Here is a 7,831-nt window from a genome sequence, read left to right on the forward strand (position 1 = left end):
CCTCCCCAGGGGACCCCCCCCGTAAATAGTGATGACACACTCCTAGTTGGGAGTTCCTTCCTCCCAACTCAGATTCATTCATGTTGCAACTTGGGCCAGTCGGCACTCTGTGGAGTCTCATTGCCAGGAATCTGGGAAAGTGCAGGAGCGGATATTGGATCATTGAGTCAGTCCCGAAGGCGCCTCACCCTCTTGCTGTGCAATATAGTGACCTGCCCACAATACTTTTGCAAAGAGTTTTGTCTTTATTGGGGGGGGGGAAGAGATAAGAGATTTAATGCAACAAAACACATTGACTAGGCTTCCCTGCATCAGGCTGCTTTCCCTCCCCAATCCACAGTGAAGTGGGTGGCTGGCTATTCGACCTGGGGAGGCAACACACCGTGCAATGTCTTCCCACATCTGGCCTCAGTTCGAAGACAAAACTCCCTGCCTTTCTGGAGCTCTCGAGCCAGATCTTTTAAAAAAAAATTTAAAAAAAAAGAAGTGGGACTCTCTCCTTCTGAAAACATCTCTCTGTAACATTCGTCACACACCCATAACTCTGTGAAATTCCCTGAAAACCTGACCTTTGCCTGCACAAAACCTGATCAAAGGTACGAAACAAAACTACATCGACTCTTAATAACACACACACACACACAAAATGTATTTCCCCTCCCCAAGTTTGTTTAACTCTCCTGATCTTACAACTCCTGGCAGACTCAGGAATAGTTTTTTTTTGACAGTGTCACAGCCAGTTGCTCACCTCCTGCTCATTGTTCATTCAGTTGTCCAAGCCACCATTCCGATCAAAGTTGGGGGTTTAAAAAAAACACGAATCATTTCAGACAGATGCAGTTGTGAGTTCAATTGTGCTTCCCGTTCACATTGTTCAAAAGTGAGGAGAAATCCCGAAAGCTGGAGTTATTCTGAGGAGGGTGTTTATCTGCCTCTCTGGTTTGAGCAGATTGAGAGCAGGATCCCTGAAGACACAAAGTTTGCAACGAGGCAGCGTGGAATACCTCTGCCAAGTCTCTCTCCCTCCCACTCCTAAGAGGTGTGTTTAGGAAACGATACGGGATGTATTTTGAGCATGTGACTCACTTAACCAAACATGCATTGTCTGAGAGTCGCAGGAAATGCGTGGAAAATACAAGAGCAACCCACGGGGGGGTTTTTTTTTATTTTGATCAGACCGAGAGGTGGAGAGGGAAGGGCTGGCGTTGAGCTAAATTGGGGATTTGCAAAGAAAAACTCGCAAGGAAAGGTGATGTGGGGGAGCCGGTGTTGGACTGGGATGGACAAAGTTACAAAAAAAAAATCACACAACGCCAGGTTAGAGTCCAACAGGTTTATTTGGAAGCACTAGCTTTTTTTTTGGAGGGGAGGGGAGTGCACCTCCATCAAGTGGTTGTTGATATCAGAACTGAGTCTCACCTTTTTCAATGTCTTCAGAAAGAAGTGTTGAGGAAATTGTTAGAAGCCTTGGTCACTTTATAGACTGGCACTGGAGGAAGGTCAGGAGTGGCTCAGTGCCAGCGTCAGGGACTTGGGTTCGATTTGCACCCCCCCGTGTCTGCGTGGGTTTCCTTTGCGTGCTCCGGTTTCCTCCTGCAGGTTATGCAGATTGGCCATGCTAAGTTGTCCCATCAGCTATGATCGAATGGCCTTACTCTCAGACAATGCACATATGGTTAAGTGAGCCACTCCTGTGTCTTATGGCCCCTTAGTGTACAGGGATGCGCAGGTTAGGTGGATTGGCCATGCAAAATGCAGGATAATATGGATAGAGTGGGTCTGGGCGGGATGCCCTTCAGAGGATTGGCATGGGCTGAATGGCCTGCTTCCCACACTGTCGGCATCCTACAGAGGTTGGCACACCAGGATGATCCCAGGTATGCAGGTTGAGTAGGTTAGCAATTGGGCTCACTGGGGTTCAGAAGAACAAGAGGCAACCTTATTGAAACCTACAGTTTTTAAGATTAGAGTGTTGCTGGAAAAGCACAGCAGGTCAGGCAGCATCCGAGGAGCGGGAACTACAGGCAGTCCCCTGCGTCCGGGTCTGGAAGTCGATTTGACACACAATGCAGGATATTAGAAAGGAGCCTTGAAACCTACAGTTTTTAAGATTAGAGCGGTGCTGGAAAAGCACAACAGGTCAGGCAGCATCCGAGGAGCAGGAACTACAGGCAGTCCCCTGCGTCCAGGTCTGGAAGTCGATTTGACACACAATGCAGGATATTAGAAAGGAGCCATTGGTAAGTACAAGAAATATTTGTAAGGTAGGCTGGAAGAACACAGTAAGCCAGGCAGCATCAGGAGGTGGCGAGATCAACGTTTCGGATATTAACCCCTTTTCAGAACTAGATGTGGGGGTAGGGGGCGCTGATAAAGGGGGCGGGGAGAGCAGCGCAATTGTGAGGCAGTGATAGGTGGACACAGGTAGTGGGTACAACCTGGTTGTTCGATGGGAGGGATGAATCCGGTTGGTAGCTGAAAGAAGGGTGGGTCGGAGGGAAGGAAGGGAGTCAGGGGATGGGTGGGATGGTTACTTGAAATTAGAGAACTCAATGTTGAATCCTCTTGGCTGTAGGCTGCCCAGGTGGAAGTTGAGGTATTCTTCCTCTGATTTGGTCAGGTTGGCCTTTTCAGGTTTGGCCAAACAGTCAATATTTAAGATTACACTCCCGTGATTATGTTCATAGCTTATGGGTGTTTGTTAGCTATTCATAAACTGAGGACCCTGCTCAATAATAATAATCTTCAGGGGCTTGAGAGGGAAGATGTGGAGAGGTTGTTTCCCCTTTGAGGGAAGGTCTAAGACCAGAGGGGCATCACCTCAGACTCAGATCTCCCAGTTAAGACAGAGATGAGGAGGAATTATTTTCTCTATCGGAGGGGAGTGAATCTGTGGAGCTCTTTCCCACAGAGGGCTGCTGAGGCTGGGTGGTTAAGTATATTCGAGGCTGAGAGAGAGATTTTTGATCAGAAAGGGGAAAAGGCAGGAGAGTGGAGTTGAGGGTTTTCAGAGTAGCCATTGAATGGTCTCATTGTATAGCAGATCAGGCTCGATGGGCCAAATGGCCTACATCTGCTACTGCCTCTCACCGTCTTCTGAATCACATAGGTGTTAGATTGGATGGGTGCACACACAGAAAGATACAGATATTCCTCCCATGTCGGGGATGTGGGGTGGGGAAGGAGGTCTAGTAGCCCAGCAATATGAGATAGTCAGTTGGAAACACCGCCCCCTGCAGGTTGCCCTCTGTGCCACTCTCCACCCTGACATGGAAATGTACCATTCCTTCAGTGTCCTTGGATCCAAATCCTGGAATTCCCTTCCTCAGGGCAGTGTGGGTCAACCCACAACACGTGGACTGCAATTGTTCAAGAAGGATACTGGAAAGATATGAAAGGATGTTGCCGGGGTTGGAGCGATAGGGAAAGGCTGAAAAGGCTGGGGCTATTTTCTCTGGAGCATCGGAGGCTGAGGGGTGACCTTTATAGTGGTTTATAAAATCATATGGGGCATGGATAGGGTAAATAGCCAAGATCCTTTTCCCCAGGGGAGGCGAGTCCAAAATTATAGGACGTGGGTTTAATGTGAGCGGGGAAAGATTTAAAAGGGAGTAACTTTTTCACGTAGAGGGTGGTATATCCACAGCAAGGAATGATGGGAACGCAGAGCTGAGGCGGAAGATTCGCAGTGATCGTTTTGAATGTTACGGCAGCTGTGCGGGCCTTCCGTGTCTAAGCTTGTCCACTCTATCCGATTTTGTTTTCCTTTTCTTTTCTTTGTGTATTTTTTAAACTTTTTAAACTTAATCGGATGGAAATGGAGCAGGCGGAGTCCAGACCGGAGGCTGTCGCGGGGATGCGAGGCCCGGACTGGAGGCCGTCACGGGGATGCGAGGCCGGGACTGGAGGCCGTTGTGGGGAAGGCAAGGCCCAGACAGGAGGCCGTTGTGGGGAAGGCAAGGCCCAGACTGGAGGCCGTCACATGGGAGGCAAGGCCCAGACTGGAGGCCATTGTGGGGAAGGCAAGGCCCGGACTGGGGGCCGTCACGTGGGAGGCAAGGCCCAGACAGGAGGCTGTCACGTGGATGCGAGGCCCGGACTGGAGGCCGTTGTGGGGAAGGCGAGGCCCGGACTGGAGGCCGTCACATGGGAGGCAAGGCCCAGACTGGAGGCCATTGTGGGGAAGGCAAGGCCCGGACTGGGGGCCGTCACGTGGGAGGCAAGGCCCAGACAGGAGGCTGTCACGGGGATGCGAGGCCCGGACTGGAGGCCGTTGTGGGGAAGGCGAGGCCCGGACTGGAGGCCGTCGCGTGGGAGGCAAGGCCCAGACTGGAGGCCGTCGCATGGGAGGCAAGGCCCAGACAGGAGGCCGTTATGGGGAAGGCAAGGCCCGGACTGGAGGTCGTCGCATGGGAGGCGAGACCCGGACTGGAGGCCGTTGTGGGGAAGGCGAGGCCCGGACTGGAGACTGTCGAGTGGGAGGCAAGGCCCTTTGCAGGTTGGAAGCAAGACCTCGAGTTTTGAAGCTCGGTGTGGTCCGGAGGCTTGGCCTGGAAGCTTGGCCCGGTGCGGTCTGGACGCTTAGCCCTGTGTGGTCTGGAGGATCGTCCTTGTGCGGCTCAGAGGCATGGCCCGGTGCAGTCTGGACGCTCGGCCCAGTGCAGTCTGGACGCTCAACCCGGTGCAGTCTGGAGGCTCGGCCTGGTGTGGCCCAGACACTCGGCCCGGTATGGCCCGGACACTTGGCCCTGTGTGGCCCAGAGGCTCGGCCCGGTGCAGCCTGGATGACCAGCCCGGTGTGGTCTGGATGTCCAGCCTGATGCAGTCCGGAGGCTCAGTGCTGGCAGGGACTGGGGTGGAAGCACTGTAAAGAGAATACTTTTTAAAAAAATTTTTCTTTTTATTCTTACGCTGGATTTCTTTTTATTATCTATTTTATACCAAATACTTAAGCATTTGTACCGAGGTATCTTGTACCTAAGGTAGCGCTGTTGGTGATAACATTGCAAATGTTTCACTGCTCTGCACGTGGAATTGAAGCTGAAGGGGGCTGAATGGCCTTCTAATGCCCTGTGCTCCTGTAAGGAATGAGGGATCTTTCAACTGAAACTTTGCTTCATCATCAAACACTTGGTGTCGCTCATTAAAAGAGATTAAAATATCACTGGCGGATTGTCGAAGGGAGTTGCTTATCGCTGGCGGAGGTTATGGTGCTGAGTTAAAATGGACGTAATACCACAACAATGTTTCATTATGTAATGACGGAGCATTTCCAAATATGATGTCTTTCCCAATAGAGAGCAAAGGAATTTTTTGAGGAGAGCAGATTTGTGCTAAACATCGGCCTGCTGCCTCTACCCTTGTCACATAAGAAGTGGGAGCAGGAGGAAGCCATTTGGCCCATCGAGCCTGCCCTGCCATTCAATAAGATCATGGCGGATCTTTTTCTTGGACTCAGCTCCACTTACCCCTCCCCCCCCACTTACCCCGCCCACCCTAACCCCTAATTCCTTTACTGTTCCAAAATCTTTTCACTGTACTCCTGTCCTTTTGTAACTCAAGTGCACGTGACAATAAACCTAATTCTAAAACATTCTAATTCCAAAAACATTCAACAATTTAGCCTCAACTGCTTCCACAGATTCACAGCCCTTTGGGTGAAGAAGTTTCTCCTCAGCTCAGTCCTAAATCTGGCCCCGCCCCCTTAATTTGAGGCTATGCCCCTTCGTTCTCGTTTCACCCGCCAGTGGAAACAACCTCCCTGCTTCTAGCTTATCTGTTCCCTTCAGCGTTTTACATGTTTTGAAGGATCTCCCCACTTCATTCTTCCGAATTACAATGAGTGTAGTCCTGGTCTCCTCATAAGCAACCCTCTCAACTCCGGAAGCAACCCAGCGAACCTCCTCTGCACCTCCCCACCCTCCTCAGTGCCAGTACGCCCTTTCTCAAGTGCCCAGCTCATCTGCTGATGAGACCCTTGTACAATACTTCTCCCAGCTTCTGACCATCATCTTCTTGAGTTTCAGCCTGTGTTCTGGGTACCGTATTGTCATTGCCGGTCAGAAAATGCCAGCGTTCCCTTTGCAACAGCACAGCGGGTGTCCCTACCTTCCAGGGACTGCAGTGTTACAGGGAGGTGGCTCACCTCCTCCAGGGTTACCACGGATGGGGCAATAAATGTTGGCATTACTCACATCCTACGGAGGAGTGATGAAAAGGAACGTGAGTTTTGAACGCCCCCATTTTGAAAGTGCTTTACCTGTTTGCCCTGCTCCTCCAGTCGCTGACATCCTGTGAAGGGACACCACAGGAGAGGAGCTAAAGCAAAGCTGCTCAGGAAAATGCATGGCTAAGGAGATAGACAAGGAAAGTGAAATAGATTGAGGTTCTTCTATGAAACAGGCGCAGTAACTTACCCTAGCTCAGGGTCCCACAGGCGAACGAAGAGCAGGTCCCGGGCTGACCTCCCACCAGGCCCGGACTCGCAGGCTAGGCCGAGGCTCCAGGTCCGCAGCTAGGCCTGGGTACCTGAGGGAGTAACAGTGTCAGAGAGAAGCGTGGACTGGCAGACTGGTGGTAGCATCTGGAGGAGTGTTGGACAGGGAACAGGAACTACAGAGCTCACCCATCCCAGGCCCGTGGCTCCAGCTCCAATGTGGAGGCCGCAGGAGTGACAGAGGTCCATGACCAAGGCCCCAAAGCACGTGACCAACGTCAAGCAGTGATTGAAGGAACAGCAGAGGAGAGAAGAGCAACAGGACATGGGTTAGGCCAGTTTTGGAATACTATTCAGTTCTGGTCTCCCTGCTATCCGAAGGATGTTGTGAAACTTGAAGGGTTCAGAAAAGATTGACAAGGATTTTGCCAGGGTTGGATGGTTTGAGCTGCAGGGAAAGGCTGAATAGGCTGGGGCTGTTTTTCCTGGGGCATCAGAGGCTGAGGGATGACCTTTATAGACGTTTATAAAATCATGAGGGGCATGGATAGGGTTGGACCGAAGGGTCTGTTTCCATGCTGTACATCTCTATGACTCTATGAGAGGGAAATGATTGAAAAAAGAACTAAGGGGCAACATTTTCATGCAGAGGGTGGTGTGTGTATGGAATGAGCTGACAGAGGAAGTGGTGGAGGCTGGTACAATACAACATTGAAAAGGAATCTGAATGGGTACGTGAAGAATCTTTAAGCTCTCAACCACCTCCATCTCAGCACAATTGATCCAGACAGGAGTGTATCCTCCAGTCCGCTTCCTGACGTTGATGACCAGCTCCTTCATTTTGCCGATATAGAGGGAGAGATTACTGTCTTAACACCATGCCAACTCAGCTGGCTATCTCTTTCCTGTCTTGTCATTGTTTGAGATCTGGTTACCAGTGCTGATGGCAGTAATTAATGGCTGAACCCGAACAACACATTTTGCCCGCATGGGGAAAATATAATGGGGGAACATCATACTTGAGATAATAATTTACTACTCCTACTAGCTTGAAGATGAATCTCAAATTTTATGTTACTTTCCTTCTGGGAAGGGTCTTCATCTTGTACTCCCTCTCCAAACATCCATCAATGTTGCTGGGGGCTTTAATGTCAACTCTTGGAATTGGCACAGGAGAGGGGTCATGCTGTGGGTGGCACGGGTTGGCAATAAATTAATTCTGAACCTCTGAATGGGGGTCAGGGTGCTTGGGGCTTTGGAACAAAGGTTGCAATTTGGATCGTGGGTTATTGGCAAAACTAATTCCGATTGCTGGAACGGGTGTGGGAAAATGAGGAGGTGGGTGGAAGAGAAATGGGGAGATGATGGAGGGGGGCACATGGGAGTAAGGTGTAA

General features: G+C 50.6%; 1 protein-coding gene across 2 annotated transcripts in view; it reads right to left on the bottom strand.

Annotated features, from left to right (window-relative positions):
• The window catches only part of LOC122544346 (rho guanine nucleotide exchange factor 15-like), a 51,583-nt gene extending 50,545 nt beyond the window's left edge, over positions 1–1,038 (bottom strand). For both annotated transcript variants that reach the window (XM_043683556.1, XM_043683554.1), the window contains exon 1: positions 749–1,038. The gene's annotated coding sequence lies outside the window, so the exon portion shown is untranslated. The remainder of the gene's footprint in view (positions 1–748) is intronic.
• Positions 1,039–7,831: the final 6,793 nt, after the last annotated feature.

Source organism: Chiloscyllium plagiosum, chromosome 48 (genome assembly GCF_004010195.1).
Source record: "Chiloscyllium plagiosum isolate BGI_BamShark_2017 chromosome 48, ASM401019v2, whole genome shotgun sequence".
In the NCBI taxonomy this organism is placed as follows: domain Eukaryota; kingdom Metazoa; phylum Chordata; class Chondrichthyes; order Orectolobiformes; family Hemiscylliidae; genus Chiloscyllium; species Chiloscyllium plagiosum.